The sequence below is a fragment of the Manis pentadactyla genome, chromosome X (genome assembly GCF_030020395.1).
Source record: "Manis pentadactyla isolate mManPen7 chromosome X, mManPen7.hap1, whole genome shotgun sequence".
NCBI lineage: Eukaryota > Metazoa > Chordata > Mammalia > Pholidota > Manidae > Manis > Manis pentadactyla.
The window spans coordinates 98829298-98849031 of NC_080038.1; positions in this window are offsets into that span (position 1 = coordinate 98829298).

Here is a 19734-nt window from a genome sequence, read left to right on the forward strand (position 1 = left end):
TTCAAAATAATCATATTAAAGAAGCTTAGTAAGCTACAAAGGAACACAGATAAGCAACTAAAGGAAATCAGAAAAACAATAAATGAACAAAATGAGAAGTTCAATAAAGATAAACCTTAAAAAAAGAACCAAAGGAAATTCTGGGCTGAAGAATACAATGATTATACTGAAAAATCCCATACAGAGCTTCAACATCAGACTTGATCAAGAAGAATAAAAACCATCAAGCCTGAGGATTGGTCATTTAAAATTATGCACTCAGAGAAATAACAACAAGAAAAAGAATGAAAAACAGTGAAGAAATTCTATGGGTTTTATAGGAAAATATACAGTGAGGCAGTATATGCATTATAGAAGTTTCAGAAGGAGGAGACAAAAAAAAGAGTAAGAAAGCTTATTTCAAGAAATAATGCAGAAAATCCCCCGAATTTGGGGAGAGAAATGGACATCTTAATTCATGAAGCATAGAGGATCCAAACTTGGTTGAATTTAAAGAGGTCAACATTGAGACACTCTATAATTTGTCGAGTCAAACATGAATAATTTTGAGAGCAGTAAGAGTGACTCATCACATTCACAGCAAACCTTTTGAAAGAAAAGAGAGGGGATGCGAACTCAATAGTCTAATGGTAAACCTGAGAGGGGCCCCTCTGTTCTGGCCAGCAGAACAAAGGAAAAAAAAGGGGCCTCAACAGGTCAAGGGGATTTTTATGGCCAGGGTTTTTGGTAGGCTTTTTAAGGGGAGGGTCAGAAGAAAGATGGGCTTGTGGCTTGCTGATGTATCCTCTGGAGAATGCTTGTAGCCGAAGTGAGATAACAGGTAGGTCTCTGAGATGGTCGGTAGGCTTATTTGAAAGGTTGTACTCAGGACCAGATTCTATCACATATAACACTATAAACACATTTCTCAGCAGAAACTTGCAGGTCAGGTGAGAGGGGGATGATATAGTCAAAGTGCTGAAAAAAATGAAGCAATTTTTGTTTGGCAAAAGCGTCTTTTAAAAAAATGGAGAGACAAAAATATTTCTAGACAAACAGAGAGTTCACCACCATGAAACCTATCATACAAGAAGTATTAAAGAGAGAGTCAAGTTGAAACAAAATAACCCTAAAGAGCAACATAAAAAATATGAAAATAGATAAAGGATTAAAGATGGTGGCATGAGAGGTGAGACAGAGGCTTCCTCCTAAAACTGCATATAATACGAAAATATTAATACAACTAATCCTGAAAGAGCAATAGGAAAGAGGCCTGTGCCAGACTGCATACATCTGGAGGAAAGACCAGACTTCATGGAACATGGTAATGTGTCAAAGCTGTGGCCTGGTGGGACCAAAGCCCTTCCCTCACCCAGCTCACTGGCTAGAGGAAGAGAAACAGAGCCGGGAGGGAGTGGAGGCCTGCGACTGCTGAATACCTAACTATGGAGATCTGCTCTGGGAGCACAAACCTACATTTCATGATGCTTTCATGATACTCTCGTGATTAGGGGATTGGAAAGCTATGACAGGCAGAATTCCTAGAGAGACTGAGATTCCAGCCACTTGTGGAAAGCAGGAATCCATATACGGCTGCTCTGGGACAAAAGAAAGGTGGGCAGTCTGAGAGACTTCTTAAGAAGGAAGCCCTTAGCAAGAGGGCTGCTAAAGGGGCAAGGATTGCACAGAGCTTACTGCTCAGTAGAAAGGACAGGTAGATGAAATTCTTTGGATGCACTCCGCCCAGCAGGTTGGGAGCTTTCACAATTTCCAGATGCTCCAGCTCCCTGGTGGGCTACACAGCTCCAAGGAACCCCTCCATGACAGGCAGCCTAATGCACCTTTCTCCCAGCCAGCCCCACCTGGCTCGCAAACCAGCAAATCCTACCCTGGTCTTAGACCAGCCAGAGGGATGATCTGTCTACAGCAAATACAAACACAAAGCATAGAGGCTTATACTTGTGTTCTTGGCCCACCGGTTCAGGCACTGGAGACAGACATAGCAGCCGGGAAGCAGGGAACAGTTCTTTCCTACCCCCAGGCAACAATACCACTCCCTGCTACCCCCAACATTGCTTCAGGGGCTGAGGAGCTCCAGAGAGTAGAGCTTCTGGACACTATAGGGCACCATATAAAAATATGAAATGCCAAAGGAACCTGTAAAGTTAAAATAACTCCTGAGAAAGATGACATGGACCTCATGACTCTTCCTGAAGGAGAGTTCAAAATAAAAATCATTAACATACTCATGGAAGTATGGAAAGATATTCAAGAACACAGGAATGAATTCTGGTCAGAGATCCAGTCATTGAAGAGCACAATGGAGGGTATTAAAAGCAGATTGGATATGGTGGAAGAGATGATAAATGAAATAGAAACTAGAGAAGAGGAATACAAACAAGCTGAGGCACAGAGAGAAAAAAGGGTATCTAAGAATGAAAGAATATTGACAGAACTGTGTGACCAATCCAAACGGAACAATATTCGCATTATAGGGGTACTAGAACAAGAGAGAGGGAAAGGGACAGAAAGTGTCTTTGAGGAGGTAATTGATGAAAACTTCCTCAATCTGGGGAAGGAAATAGTGTCTCAGGCCATGGAGATCCACAGATCTCCCAACACAAGGGACCCGAGGAAGACAAAACCAAGACATACAGTAATTAAAATGGCAAAGGTCAAGGATAAGGACAGACTATAAAAAGCAGCCAGAGAGAGAAATAAGATCACATACAAAGGAAAGACTGTCAGACTAACATCAGATTTCTCAACAGAAACTGTACAGGCTGAAATGGAGTGGCATGAAGTATTTAATGCAAAGAAGCAGAAGGGCCTGGAACCAAGATTACTTTATCCAGCAAGATTATCATTTAAATTTGAAGGAGGGATTAAACAATTTCCAGATAAGCAAAATCTGAGAGAATTTACTACCCACAAACCATCTCTACAGTCTATTTTGGATGGACTGCTATAGATGGAAATGTTCCTAAGGTTTATTAGCTGTCACCAGAGGTAATAAAACCACAGTAAAAAAAGTATAACAGCCAATTACTAAGCAAATGCAAAATTAAACTAATTATCCCCAAAGTCAATCAAGGGATAGACAAAGAGTACAGAATATGATACCTAATATATAAAGAATGGAGGAGGAAGAAAGAGGAGAAAAATAAAAGAACCTTTAGATTGTGTTTGTAATAGCATATTAAATGAGTTAAGTTAGACTCTTAGATAGTAAGGAAGTTAACCTTGAACCTTTGGTAACCATGAATCTAAAGTCTGCAATGGCAGTAAGTACATACCTATCTATAATCACCCTAAATGTAAATGGACTGAATGCACCAATCAAAAGACAAAGAGTCACTGAATGGATAAAAAAAACAAGACCCATCTATATGCTGCCTACAAGAGACTCACCTTAAACCCAAAGACATACACAGACTAAAAGTTAAGGGATGGAAAAAGATATGTCATGCAACAAATAGGAAAAAGCAGGAGTTACAGTACTTGTATCAGACAAAATAGATGTCAAAACTAAGTCACAAGAGACAAAGAAGGACATTACATAATGATAAAGGGGTCAATCCAGTAAGAAGATATAACCATTATAAATATCTATGCTCCCAACACAGGAGCACCTACATATGTGAAACAAATACTAACAGGATTAAAAGGGGAAATAGAATGCAATGCATTCATTCTAGGAGACTTCAACACTCCAATCTGAAGGACAGATCAACCAGCAGAAAATAAGTAAGGACACAGAGGCACTGAACAACACATTAGAACAGATGGACCTAACAGACATCTACAGAACTCTACACCCAAAAGCAACAGAATATACATTCTTCTCAAGTGCACATGGAACATTTTCAAGAATGGACATTGTACTAGGCCACAAAAAGAGCCTCAGTGAATTAAAAAAGATTGTACCAGCCAGATTCTCAGATCACAAAGTATGAAACTAGAAATAAATTATGCAAAGAAAATTAAAAAGCCCACAAACACATGGAGGCTTCACAAAATGTTCCTAAATAACCAATGGATCAATGACCAAATAAAAACAGAGATCAAGCAATATATGGAGACAAATGACAACAATAATTCAACACCGCAAAATCTGTGGGACGCAGCAAAGACCATGCTAAGGGGAAAGTATATTGCAATACAGGCTTACCTCAGGAAAGAAGAACAATCCCAAATAAGCAGTCTAAAATCACAATTAATGAAACTAGATAAAGAAGAATAAATGAAGCACAAAGTCAGTAGAAGGAGGGAATAATAAAGATTAGAGTATAAATAAATAAAATTGAGAAGAATAAAACAATAGAAAAAAATCAATGAAAGCAAGAGCTGGTTCTTCAAGAAAATAAAGAAAATAGATAAAGCCTTAGCCAGACTTATCAAGAAGAAAAGAGAGTCTACACACATAAACAGAATCAGAAATGAGAAAGGAAAAATCACTATGGACACCACAGAAATACAAAGAATTATTAGGGAATACAATGAAAATTTATATGCTAACAAACTGCATAACCTTGAAGAAATTGACAACATTCCAGAAAAATACAACCTTCCAAGGCTGACCAAGGAAGAAACAGAAAATCAGAACAAACCAATTACCAGCAATGAAATTGAACTGGTAATCAAAAAACTACCTAAGAACAAAACCACTGGACCAGATGGCTTCACCGCTGAATTTTATCAAACATTTAGTGAAGACCTAATACCCATCCTCCTTAAAGTTTTCTGAAGAGTAGAAGAAGAGGGAATACTTCCAAACTCATTCTATGAGGCCAGCATCACTCTAATACCAAAACCAGGCAAAGACAACACAAAAAAGAAAATTACAGACCAGTATCCCTGATGAACATATATGCAAACATACTCAACAAAATGTTAGCAAACCAAATTCAAAAATACATCAAAAAGATCATCCATCATGATTAAGTAATATTTATTCCAGAGATGCAAGGATGGTACAACATTTGAAAATCCATCAGCATTATCCACTACATCAACAAAAAGAATGACAAAAACTACATGATCATCTCCATAGATGCTAAAAAAGCATTTGCAAAATTCAACATCCATTCATGATAAAAACTCTCAGCAAAATGGGCATACAGGGCAAGAACCTCAACATAATAAAGGCCATATAAGACAAACCCACAGCCAACATCATACTTAACAGCGAGAAGCTGAAAGCTTTTCCTTTAAAATCGGGAACAAGACAAGGATGTCCACTTTCACACTTCTATTCAACATAGTACTGGAGGTCCTAGCCATGGGAATCAGACAACACAAAGGAATAAAAGGCATCCAGACTGGCAAGGAAGAAGTTAAACTGCCCCTGTTTGCAGAAGACATGATATTGTACATAAAACACCTTACAGAATCCACTCCAAAACTACTAGATCTAATATCTGAATTCAGCAAAGTCACAGTATACAAAATTAGTACACAGAAATCTGTTAAAATACCTAGGAATAAACCTAACCAAGTATGTGAAAGACCTATACCCTGAAAACTACAAGAAAATCTTAAGAGAAATTAGTGAAGATACCAATAAATGGAAAGTCATCCCATGCTCATGGATAGGAAGAAATAATATTGTCAAAATGGCCATCCTGCCTAAAGCAATCTATAGATTCAATGCAATTCCTATCAAAATATCAATAGCATTCTGCAATGAACTTGAGAAAATCATTAAAAAATTCATATGGAAGCATGAAAGATCTCAAATAGCCAAAGCAATTATGAGAAGGAAGAATAAAGCTGAGGGCATTATGCTCCCCAACTTCAAGCTCTACTACAAAGCCACGGTAATCAAGATAATTTGGTACTGGCACAAGAACAGACCCAATGACTAATGGAATAGACTAGAGAGCCCTGATATAAACCCAACCATATATGGTCAATTAATATACGATAAAGTAGCCATGGATATACAATGGGAGAAGTGACAGCCTCTTCAAAAGCTGGTGTTGAGAAAACTAGACAGCTACATGCAAGAGAATAAAATTGGATTATTGTTTAACCCCATACACAAAAGTAAACTCGAAATGGATTAAACACTTCAATGTAAGTCATGAAATCATAAAACTCTTAGAAGAAAACATAGGCAAACATCTCCTGAATATAAGCATGAGGAACCTCTTCCTGAACGCATATCCTTGAGAAAGGGAAACAAGAGCAAAAATGAACTCATGGGACTACATCAAACTGAAAAGTTTCTGTACGGCAAAGGGACACCATCAACAGAAGAAAAAGGCATCGTACAATATAGAAGAATATATTTGTGAATGACATATCTGACAAGGGGTTAACATCCAAAATATATAAAGAATTTACATGCCACAACACCCAAAAAACAAAAAACCTGATTTTAAAAAGGCAGATGAGGATGGGATTAAAGATGGCGGCATGAGAGGAGAGACAGAGGCTTCCTCCTAAAACTGGATACAATTAGAAAATTTAATTGGTGCAACTAATCCTGAGAGAGCAACAGGAAAGAGGATGGCATCAGACTGCACACACCTGGAGAAAAGAACAGACCTCACCGAATGGGGTAATGTACCAGAGCTGTGGCTCTGCAGGACCCGATCCCCTCCCCCACCCCAGCTCACCAGCGGGAGGAAGAGAAACAGAGCAGGGAGGGAGTGGAAGGCTTGGGACTGCTAAATACCTAGCTCTGGAGATCTGCTCTGGGAGCACAAACCTACATTTCATGGTGCTTTCATGAGACTCGCATCACTACCGGGTTGGAAAGTTAATACAGGCAGAGTTCCTGGGGAGACTGGGATTCTGGCTGCTTGTGGAAAGCAGGGATCCATATCCAGCTGCTCTGGGACAAAAACATACCTGTGTGACCAGCCCACTGGCTCAGGCAATGGAGACAGGCACAGGAGCCAGGAGGTGAGGAACAGCTCTTTCCTCCATCCAGTTACTGGTACTGCTCCCCTGCAACCACCGACATTGCTTCAGGGGCTGTGCAGCTCCAGAATAGAGCTTCTGGACACTAGAGGGCGCCATATACAAACATGAAACACCAAAGGAGCCTTGTCCAGAGTAAAATTATTAATACAACTCCTGAGAAAGATTTAAATGATATGGACCTTGTTACTCATCCTGAAAGGGAGTTCAAAATAAAAATCATCAACATTCTAATGGAGGTACAGAAAGACATCCAAGAACTCAGGAATGAATTCAGGTCGGAGATCCAATCACTGAAGAACGTGATGGAAGGTATTAAAAGCAGGTTGGATATTGTGGAGGAGACAATAAATGAAATAGAAACTAGAGAAGAGGAATACAAAGAAGCTGAGGAACAGAGAGAAGAAAGGATCTCTAAGAATGAAAGAATATTGAGAGAACTGTGTGACCAATCCAAACAGAACAATATTAGCATCATAGGGATACCAGAAGAAGAAGAAGAGAGAGAGAAAGGGATAGAAAGTGTCTTTGAGGAGGTAGTTGCTGAAAACTTCTCCAATCTGGGGAAGGAAATATTCTCTCAGGCCATGGAGATCCACAGATCTCCCAACACAAGGGACCCAAGGAAGACAACACCAAGACACATAGTAATTAAAATGGGAAAGATCAAGGATAAGGACAGACTGTTAAAAGCAGCCAGAGGCAGAAATAAGATCACATACAAAGGAAAGCCCATCCGGCTAACATCAGACTTCTCAGCAGAAACCTTACAGGCCAGAAGGGAGTGGCATGGTGTATTTAATGCCATGAAGCAGAAGGGCCTGGAACCAAGATTACTTTATCCGGCAAGATTATCATTTAAATTTGAAGGAGGGATTAAACAATTTCCAGACAAGCAAAAGCTGAGAGAGTTTACCTCCCACAAACCATCTCTGCAGTCTATTTTGGAGGGACTGCTATAGATGGAAGTGTTCCTAGGGTTGGATAGCTGTCACCACAGGTAGTAAAACCATGGTAGGTAGGGTGGAGCAGCTGATTGCAAAGCAAATGCAAAATTAAATTGACTATCCCCAAAGCCAATCAAGGGATAGACAAAAAGTACAGAATTTGATACCTAATATATAAAGAATGAAGGAGGAAGAAAAAAGGAAGAGAAATAGGAAAGAACCTTTAGATTGTGTTTGTAACAGCATACTAAATGAGTTAAGTTAGACTCTTAGATAGTGAGGAAACTAACCTGGAACCTTTGGTAACCATGAATCTAAAGCCTGAAATGGCAATAAGTACATATCTATCGATAATCACCCTAAATGTAAATGGATTGAATGCACCAATCAAAAGACATAGAGTCACTGAATGGATAAAAAAACAAGACCAATCTATATCCTGCTTACAAGAGACTCACCTCAAACCCAAAGAGATGCACAGACTAAAAGTCAAGGGATAGAAAAACATATTTCATAAAAACAACAGGGAGAAAAAAGCAGGTGTTGTAGTACTAGTATCAGACAAAATAGACTTCAAACAAAGAAAGTAACAAGAGGTAAAGAAGGACATTACATAATGATAAATGGCTCAGTCCAACAAGAGGATATATCCATTATAAATATATATGCACCCAACACAGGAGCACCAGCATATGTGAAACAAATACTAACAGAACTAAAGGAGGAAATAGAATGCAATGCATTCACTTTAGGAGACTTCAACACACCATTCACTCCAAAGGATAGATCCACCAGACAGAAAATAAGTAAGTACACAGAGGCACTGAACAACACACTAGAACAGATGGACCTAATAGACATCTGTAGAACTCTACATCCAAAAGAAACAGGATACACATTCTTTTCAAGTGCACATGTAACATTCTCCAGAATAGACCACATACTAGGCCACAAAAAGAGCCTCAGTAAATTCCAAAAGATTGAAATTCTACCAACCAACTTTTCAGACCACAAAGGTATAAAACTAGAAATAAATTGTACAAAGAAAGCAAAAAAGCTCACAAACACATGGAGGCTTAACAATACACTTCTAAATAGTCAAGGGATCAACAACCAAATTAAAATGGAGATCCAGCAATATATGGAAATAAATGACAACAACAACACAAAGCCCCAACTTCTGTGGGACGCACTGAAAGAAGTCTTAAGAGGAAAGTATATGGCAATCCAGGCATATTTAAAGAAGGAAGAACAATCCCATATGAATAGTCTAATGTCACAATTATCAAAATTGGAAAAATAAGAAGAAATGAGGCCAAAAGTCAGCAGAAGGAGGAACATAATAAAGATCAGAGAAGAAATAAACAAAATTGAGAAGAATAAAACAATAGAAAAAAATCAATGAAACCAAGAGCTGTTCCTTTGAGAAAATAAACAAAATAGATAAGCCTCTAGCCAGACTTATTAAGAGGAAAAGAGAGTCAACACACATCAACAGAATCAGAAACAAGAAAGGAAACATCACGACGGAACCAATAGAAATACAAAGAATTATTGGAGAGTATTATGAAAACATATATGCTAACAAGCTGGAAAACCTAGGAGAAGTGGACAACTTCCTAGAAAAGCACAAACTTCCAAGACTGACCAAGGAAGAAACACAAACTCTAAACAAACCAATTACCGGCAAATAAATTGAATCGGTAATAAAAAAACTACCCAGGAACAAAACCCCCATGCCAGATAGCTTTACCTCGGAATTTTATCAGATATACAGAGAAGACATAATACCTATTCTCCTTAAAATTTTCCAAAAAATAGAAGAGGAGGGAATACTCCGAAACTCATTCTATGAAGCCAACATCACTCTAATACCAAAACCAGACAAAGACCCCACCAAAAGAGAAAATTACAGACCAATATACCTGATGAACGTAGATGCAAAAATACTCAACAAAATATTAGCAAACCAAATTCAAAAATATAGCAAAAGGATCATACACCACGACCAAGTGGGATTCATCCTAGGGATGCAAGTATGGTACAACATTTGAAAATCCATCAACATCATCCACCGCATAAATAAAAAGGACAAAACCCACATGATCATCTCCATAGATGCTGAAAAAGCATTTGACAACATTCACCATCCATTCATGATAAAAACTCTCAGCAAAATGGGTATAGAGAGCAAGTACATGAACATAATAAAGGCCATATATGGTAAACCCACAGCCAACATCATACTGAACAGCGAGAAGCTGAAAGCTTTTCCTTTGAGATCCGGAACAAGACAGGGATGCTCACTCTCCCCACTGTTATTCAACATAGTACTGGAAGTCCTAGCCACAGCAGTTAGACAAAACAAAGAAATACAAGGAATCCAGATTGGCAAAGAAGAAGTTAAACTGCCACTATTTGCAGATGACATGATATTGTACACAAAAAACCCTAAAGACTCCACCCCAAAACTACTAGAACTGATATCGGAATAAAGCAAAGTTGCAGGATGCAAAATTAACACACAGAAATCTGTGGCTTTCCTATACACTAACAATGAACCAATAGAAAGAGAAATCAGGAAAACAATTCCTTTCACAATTGTATCAAATAGAATAAAATACCTAGGAATAAACCTAACCAAAGAAGTGAAAGACCTATACCCTGAAAACTATAAGGCACTCTTAAGAGAAATTAAAGAGGATACTAACAAAGGGAAACTCATCCTATGTTCTTGGCTAGGAAGAATTAATATCGTCAAAATGGCCATCCTGCCCAAAAGCAATATACAGATTTGATGCAATCCCTATCAAATTACCAACAACATTCTTCAACGAACTGGAACAAATAGTTCAAAAATTCATATGGAAACACCAAAGACCCCGAATAGCCAAACCCATCCTGAGAAAGAAGAATAAAGTGGCGGGGATTTCACTCCCCAACTTCAAGCTCTACTACAAAGCCATAGTAATCAAGACAATTTGGTACTGGCACAAGTACAGAGCCACAGACCAGTGGAACAGATTAGAGATTCAAGACATTAACCCAAACATATATGGTCAATTAATATTTGACAAAGGAGCCATGGACATACAATGGGGAAATGACAGTCTCTTCAACAGATGATGCTGGCAAAACTGGAGAGCTACATGTAAGAGAATGAAACTGGACCACTGTCTAACCCCACACACAAAAGTAAATTCGAAATGGATCAAAGACCTGAATGTAAGTCATGAAACCATAAAACTCTTAGAAAAAAACATAGGCAAAAATCTCTTGGACATAAACATTAGTGACTTCTTCATGAACATATCTCCCCGGGCAAGGTAAAAAAAAGCAAAAATGAACAAGTGGGACTATATTCAAGCTGAAAAGCTTCTGTACAGCAACGGATACCATCAATAGAACAAAAAGGTATCCTACAGTATGGGAGAATATATTCATAAATGACAGATCCAATAAAGGGTTGACATCCAAATATATAAAGAGCTCATGCACCTCAACAAACAAAAATCAAATAATCCAATTAAAAAATGGGCAGAGGAGCTGAGCAGACAGTTCTCCAAAGAAGAAATTCAGATGGCCAACAGACACATGAGAAGATGCTCCACATTGCTAGTTATCAGAGAAATGCAAATTAAAACCACAATGAGATATCACCTCACACCAGTAAGGATGGCTACCATCCAAAAGACAAACAACAACAAATGTTGGCGAGGTTGTGGAGAAAGGGGAACCCTCCTACACTGCTGGTATGAATGTATATTAGTTCAATCATTGTGGAAAGCAGTATGGAGGTTCCTCAAAATGCTCAAAATAGAAATACCATTTGACCCAGGAATTCCACTTCTAGGAATTTACCCCAAGAATGCAGCACTCCAGTTTGATAAAGACAGATGCACCCCTATGTCTATCGCTGCACAATTTACAATAGCCAAGATATGGAAGCAACCTAAATGTCCATCAGTAGATGAATGGATAAAGAAGATGTGGTACATATACACAATGGAATATTATTCAGCCATAAGAAGAAAACAAATCCTACAATTTGCAACAACATGGATGGAGCTAGAGGGTATTATGCCCAGTGAAATAAGCCAAGCAGAGAAAGACAAATACCAAATGATTTAACTCATCTGTAGAGTATAAGAACAAATTAAAAACTGAAGGAACAAAACAGCAACAGAATCACAGAACCCAAGAATGGACCAATAGTTACCAAAGGGAAAGAGACTGGGGAGAATGGGAGGGTAGGGAGGGACAAGGGTGGGGAAGAAGAAAGGGGGTATTATGATTAGCATGTATAATGTGGGGAGTGGGGCAAAGGGGAGGGCTGTACAACACAGAGAAGACAAGTAGTGATTCTACAACATATTACTATGCTGATGGACAGTGACTGTAATGGGGTTTGTGGGGGGGACATGGGATAGGGGAGAGCCTAGTAAACATAATGTTCTTCATGTAATCGTAGATTAATGATAACAAAGGGCTGATGATAGGAAGAAAAAGTTCTCCAAAGAAGAAATTCAGATGGCCAACAGACACATGATAAGATGCTCCATATCACTAATCATCAGGGAAATGCAAATTAAAACCACAATGAGATATCACCTCACACCAGTAAGGATGGCCAGCATTGAAAAGACTAAGAACGACAAATGCTGGCGAGGATGCAGAGAACGGGGAACCCTCCTACACTGCTGGTGGGAATGTAAGCTAGTTCAACCATTGTGGAAAGCAATATGGAGGTTTCTCAAAAAACTAAAACTAAAAATACCATTTGACCCGAATATCCCACTTCTTGGAATATACCCAAGAAATACAACTTCTCAGATTCAAAAAGACATATGCAACCCTATGTTTATCACAGCACTTTTTACAATAGCCAAGATATGAAAGCAAGCTAAGTGTCCATCATAGATGAATGGATAAAGAAGATGTGGTACATATGCACAATGGAGTACTATTCTGCCATAAGAAAGAAACAAATCCTATTATTTGCAACATGGATCGCGCTGTAGGACATTATGCTCAATGAAATAAGCCAGGCAGAGAAATACAAATGACAAATGATTTCCCTCATTTGTGGAGTATAACAATGAAGCAAAACTGAAGGAACAAAGCAGCAGCAGACTCACAGACTCCAAGAATGGACTAGCAGTTACCAAAGGGGAGGTAAATGAATAGAAAAACAGAATAAAGTAATGTTGTAATGATGATGCGTAAATAGGTTTTAACCTTAGTACAATATTTAGCAGAAGGACAATGCATATTATAACTACAAAATTTGTTAATGAATACATAATATAAAAAGTAGAAACACATCAATATAAAAGTGGGAAGAAAAAGCTGTAGAATTTTTTATATGGGAGTTAAGTTTCTTAGCTTAAAACACACTGTTATACCTATAAGAAGTTTTATGCAAACTTCATGATAACCACAAGGAAAAAACTTATAATAAATACAAAAATTTAAAGAGAAAGGAAGGTATATTGCTACAAAAAAATCACAAGGGAAAGCAGCAAGTGAGAAAAGGAGAAACAGAAAACAATAAATAAAATGGCAATAGTAATTATTTTTCTATCAATAATTGCCTTAAATTTAGATGTATCAAACTCACCAATCACAAGATGGAGAGTTGCTGAATGGATCAATAAGCAAGACCCAACTACATACTGTCTGTAAGATACTCACTTTAGATTTAAGAACACACTGATAGATTGAAAGTGAGAGGAATAAAAAAGACATTTCATGCAAATGGCAGCCAAAAGGTAGCACAGGTAGCTATACCTGTATCAGACAAAAGAGTATAAACCAAAAATTGTCACAAAAATAAAGATTATTACATAATAATTATTAATAAAAAGCAACAAGCCCCAAATTGACTCATTTTACCCCATAGCAGCAAACTTAATTATAGTTTCAACTTATCACAGGAATGTGACCATTTAAAAGTCAATCTGAAATTTCCTGATTCCACTAGTAAGGTAATCTGCATGATAAAAAAAAATCCCTCCAATTCCCTTCCCCCACAAAAGATGTCCTGGCCTGAAACAATCCTTTCTTTTCTTTTGCTAATAATTTCTTGCCCATCCTCCTTCCTATAAATACCCTCAGTTTTGCAAAACTCCTCAGGACATGTCTCTACTTGCTAGATGGGATGCTGCCCAGTTCATGGGTCACTAAAGGTGATATACACAATGGGAGAAAATATTTACAATCAATATGTCTGATCCTGGGTTAATAGGCAAAATATGCAAGGAACTCCTATAAATCAATAGCAAAAAAATCAAACAACCCAATTAAAAGTTGGTCTAAGGACCTGAATAGACATTTCTCCAAAGACATAGTAATTTCCAACAGGCACATGAAAAGATATTACACATCACTAATCATCAGGATAACATAAATAAAATTTGCAGAAACATTACCTCACACACCTGTTAGTGTAAGATAAATTTTAGCTGAAATAAGCAGGCAACGAGAGGCAATAAAGGGTTAGGCAGTTTATTTGAGCGCAATTTCCAGGCGAGGTTTACCTTCTGCAGGGATGCAGGCTGGGGAAGTCACACCCAGGAGGGGAGGCAGGGAGTTTTTAAGAGAACAGGGAAGGGAGGGGGAAGTGGGCCATGCTAGGGGTAGGTGGGGAAATTTTATTGGCTCAGGGTCGGGTGATGGACAGCCAAAGGTCTCCTCCTTCCTGATGGAGGGGGTCTGCATCTGGGGTTTGTCGACACGTCATGGGACTGGAATCCAGGAAGAGGTGTTTGTTCCTTCCCTATATGGCACAGAGCTACATGACGCTGTCTCTGCTCTGCCTGCACTGTCCTCGCCCTTCTCACTCTGGTACCTCCAGCTTTACATTCTAGCTTTTTGGTCATAATGGGTGACGACTCGATCTTCCTACTTCTGGCTGACAAGGGGCATTGTGGGGGGGGGGAGGGTTGAGGCTGGTATTAGGCCAAAGGAGAGAGTTTAGTGGGGAGAGGTGCATAACAATGGAGCAACAACTGATTAATGGCGACCTGGGTTATCTCAGTTAGCTTCTGTTGGAGGACCTTGAAGACACAAGGGGCAATTAAGAGTAAACGACAAACCATTATTAAGGGGCCCAGTAGAGGGCATTAGCCAGGCTATCATGAGGGACTGAAGCTACCCATAAGGGCTGCCTTCAGGTACTCGTGTTTTGTGGAGGTTTTTTTGTAGTTCTTGTAATTTTTTAACACTTTGTTCCATCGTCTCAGATTCATTGATATAGTAACAGCATTCTTCTTGTAGGAAAATACAGGTTCCACCCTTTTCTGTGGTAAGCAGATCTAAAGCCCGCTTATTTTGAAGGTGACTTGGGCAAGGGAAGTAAGCTGCTGCTGGAGGGAAATAAGAGTGGTTGAGGTTTCTCCCAGGGTCAGGCTCACTCTATCATTTAATACTGCCAGTTGACTTGCAAGACCTTGAGAGCTGACTAGGCTATGGCCTAATGCCCCTGCTCCTGTGGCGCCCGTGGCTACTGCGGTGACCAGACTTACTCCTACTAGTACGGGACGGAAGACAGCCCTCTTTTGCCTAGCTCTCGGATACATAGACCATCCATCTGGTGCCTGTTTTACCTCAGGTTTGTTGTATAACGTCAATTGGGGAACTAGCATCACTGAAAAGTAGGGTTCTACCATGGTGCTGCTGATACACTGGGTAAGTGTGTTGTTGCACTAGAAAAACTCACTCCTTTGAAGGGAAATTAGAGTGTTTATGGTCACCCATCATTGGCATTGGCTTCTCATTGACAATCCCGAGATGGTGGAATGCTGTGTCAGGTAGCAGGTCAGTGGGGACAATGATTCTTTGAGCCGTTTTTTGGTGGCACCGGACTTATGTCAAGCCCTGGGCTCAAGGCTCGTTTTCTACATCGGTATCTTGTTCAAAAGGAGGCTGCAGTCCTTTTCAGAGGTGTTTACTGGTTGAGCCTGGAAGAAACTAACGGGGACCACTGCCACTGGGGGCGTTGGAGGGAGGTGCAGAGGAAACAACTGGACACATTGCTGAGGATATGTGAAGCATTAAGACACTGCACTGTTTTTCTAATGACTCTGGCCCAGTAAAGTGGTGCTCCTGCTGGTCATGAGGAGCGTGGGTAGGGGTCTGACTGAATCTTCTGTTTTAGTGCCTGTTCTGTCTGTAGAATATTACTTGATACTTGTACTTGGGGGGTTAGAACCTCCGTGAGAGTGGGACTCACTGGTCCATTCCCTCTTGATGTATACTGTGCCCTGTGGCTGGGCTTGGTAACTATCATATAGCTTGCCCTGTACTCTTTTCTCCCAGCATTGATCCCATGGGTCACTAATGGTAATGTATAGCCTATCTTGTATTCTGGTGAATATGTTGTCAGAGACTCCTCTTGTTATATCTCCTACTGCATGAACCCTACATGTGTCTAATTCAGGATGACATCTCCCATACATGTTGGACTGGAAAGTACATGTATGAGAGGTTTGGTCATACGGAAAGCACAGCGTTGGGTTTGAGAAGGTGTTTAAGATGTCTGTGTGTACTGGTATTTGAACTGGTGTCTGACAACCCGCACATGGTCAACTTTGGGTGCCTACTTCTCTGGCTTCGGTTCCGTGAGGAAGAGCTAGTTGGAGCTTAAACTTCCATGCAGAGTAGCTCTGCCTGGAGACCACTGGGCTATTTATCTGGCTGGTTGCACTTGACATGAATAACTCACAGCTTAAGAAGACCCACCACACAAGGCACCCAATCATTGTGTCTGGGTGCCTGTTTGAGCCTAGAAATTTGATACTAGGAAGAATGCCCATGTAGTTTGACCGCTGAGGGCATAGTGAGGATTACTATATAAGGCCCTGTCCAGCAGGGTTGGAGGGATTTTGGCTGGAGTTTTCTTAGAAGTACTTCATTCCCTGGCTGAAGGATCACTGTGTCTCTTGGGTTGTTGGATGACGTAGGATGGGATAGGAGCTGGTCTGCGTGTTCCCTGAGAAGATGTTTCAACAGTGAAAAGTAAGGAAGGTAGGAGGCCAAAGGAGGAGAGGTAGTGGGCAGGCCTGTGTTCAGTAAGAAGGGCCTGCCATACATTAGCTCAAATGCACTTAGTTCAGCCGGTCCCCAGGGGGCAGCATGCAGCTGAGTGAGAGCGATAGGGAGATTGGGCCACGAGAGCTTTACTTCTAGAGACAGCTTAGCTGGTCTTTTAGGAGACTGTTAGCCCTTTCGACCTTACTCAACGACTGGGGGTGATAGGGTATATGGAGGTTACAGGTGATATTGAGAGCCTCGGCTGTTAGCTGAGTGACCAGGGAGATGAAGGTAGGTCCGTTATTGGATTGGAGTGAAGTGGGGAGTCCAAAACAAGGAATGATGTGTTCTACCAGCACTTGTGCTACCACTGATGCAGTCTCTCGGTAGGTGGGGAAGGCTTCGATCCACTCTGAAAAGTTATCAACCAGAACCAGTAAATACCAGAGCTTTTTATGCCTAGGCATATGGGTGAAACTGACCTGCCAGTCTTGTTCGGGGATTGTTCCCCTCATCTGGTGGAGGGCCATCCAGGTCTTCAGAGCACCTTGAGATGAGATGCAATGACAAGTAGTGCAGGTCTGGTGCACCTGATCTATTGCCTTGCAGAGACCATAAGGGGCAAATATGGGGGAGAGAAACCGGTGCATGGCTGCTGGCCCAATGTGTAGAAACTGATGAATTTTGGATATGATATCTCTGCCTTGGGCTTGGGGGAGGGCAATTTGTCCCCCGAGGTATATCTGTCCCTGATCTCTCAACATCTCCCCTTGATGTAGAAGCAGTCGCCGTTCGTCATTAGGGTATTGGGGCAATAGAGAGGGGGAAAGAAACAGCACAAAGGGTTGGCTAGACCTGGATGTTAACTGTCAGGCCATGGTGTCTGCCAAGGCATTATCCCTGGTTACTGGATCATTTTCAGTCTGATGTCCTTTACAATGCACGATGGCCACCTCCCTATGGTCTTGTAGGGCCTGTAGCAGGCGGCTGATAGCCCTGCCATTGATGATCGGGGTTCCCTTAGTGGTAAGGAAGCCCTATCCTTCTAAATCACAGCATGAGTGTGTGTAATTAGGAAGGCATATTTAGAGTCAGTATAAATTGTGGCCCTCTTCCCGGCTGCCAGCTGTAACACCCGGGTAAGAGCTACTAATTCGGCTTTCTGGGAGGTGGTCCCAGATGGGAGTAGGTTTGCTTCTATCACCTGCAACAGAATAACCACTGCATAGGCCGCCCTTCGCATCCCATCACTCCCCTTCACCGAGCTTCTATCTACGAAAAAGGTCAAGTCAGGGTTTTTGAGGGGCACGTCTTGTAGGCCCTCTCTAGGTTTTCTAAGAGCTTCTACAATCTCTACACAGGAATGAGTGGGCTGATATGCCTGATCGCTGACAGGAAGCAAGGAGGCTAGGTTAAGGGGTGGAGAGACTTGTAGAGTTACCTGTGGATGTTCAATAAACAGAAGGTAGAATTCTTGTACTCCTGAAGGACTTAAGGAGGTCAGGGATTTATGACTCAAAAGATCTTGTAACTGGTGTGGGGAATACACAGTAATGGGCTGTGGAGTGTTAATTTCAGGGCTTCTCAGGCCAGACTTCTCACAGCTGTTAGGGCTCGGAGGCAAGGCTGCCACTTCCTGGCGGTGGTATCTAACTGTTTGGAGAGAAAGGCAACGGGACGATACCCAGGCCCCACTGGCTGTACCAGCACTCTGGTTGCCACCTCTACCTTCTCTGCTGTACATAGGGTAAAGGGCTTAGTTAAGTTGGGGAGCATTAATGGGGGGGATGAGAGCAACACATCCCACAATTGACTGAAAGCAGAAGCCACCTCGGTGGGTGAATTTAGTGGCCTAGTAGGAGTCTCTGTGGCAGCCGCATAAAGCGGTCTGGTGAGAAGGGCAAAGTTAGGCACCCAGTGTCTGAAAAACCCTACTAATCCTAAAAAGGATAGTATTTTGGCTCTTGAAGTAGGTGGCAAGAGAGCTTTAATCGCAGCTGCTCAGTCTGCCGTTAGGGCTTTAGTGGTGGGAGTTAGAGTTAGCCCAAGGTATGTAACTTGGGGTAGAGACAGCTGTGCTTTGGCAAGGGATACTCTGTATCCCATGTCTGCCAGGAAATTAAGAAGGGATGTGGTGTCCAGAACCAAGGCCTCTTTTGAGGGGCTGCAAAGTAAAATATCATCTACGTATTGGAGGAGAGTACTCTCGCCTGTTGAATTTTGCGAGAGGTCCTCTGCCAGGGCCTGTCCAAAAAGATGGGGGCTATCTCTAAAACCTTGCGGTAGAACTGTCCAGGTTAATTGTCTAGATTTACAGGTGTCAGGGTCCTCCCACATAAAGGCAAATAGCAGCTGCAAGTCTGAGTGGAGTGGTATAGTGAAAAAGGCATCTTTAAGGTCCAGTACAGTAAAATGAGAGGTACCGGAAGGGACTTGAGACAGAAGAGTATATGGGTTAGGCACTACTGGGTGCAAGGGAATAACAGCCTCATTAATTATTCGGAGGTCCTGAACAAGGCGATACGCTCCAGAAGGCTTTTTTACTGGCAAGATTGGAGTATTGCATGGAGAGTTAGCTGGCACTAAAAGCCCCTGCGAGAGCAGACGATTAACAATAGGCTGTAGTCCCCTTCAGTGAGCCTGTGAAATAGGAAATTGAGGCTGAGAAGGGAAGCGGGATGGGTCTTTAAGGCATATTAAAACCGGGGTGAGGTGGGTTGCCACCACGGGGGTGGAGATGTCTTACATGACCAGATTGACAGCAGTCTAGGGAGTTGGGAGACTCAGGTTTCTGTCATCTAACTCTCCTTTGCCGACTAAAGCAATGAGGGAACCTAAGCGTTCA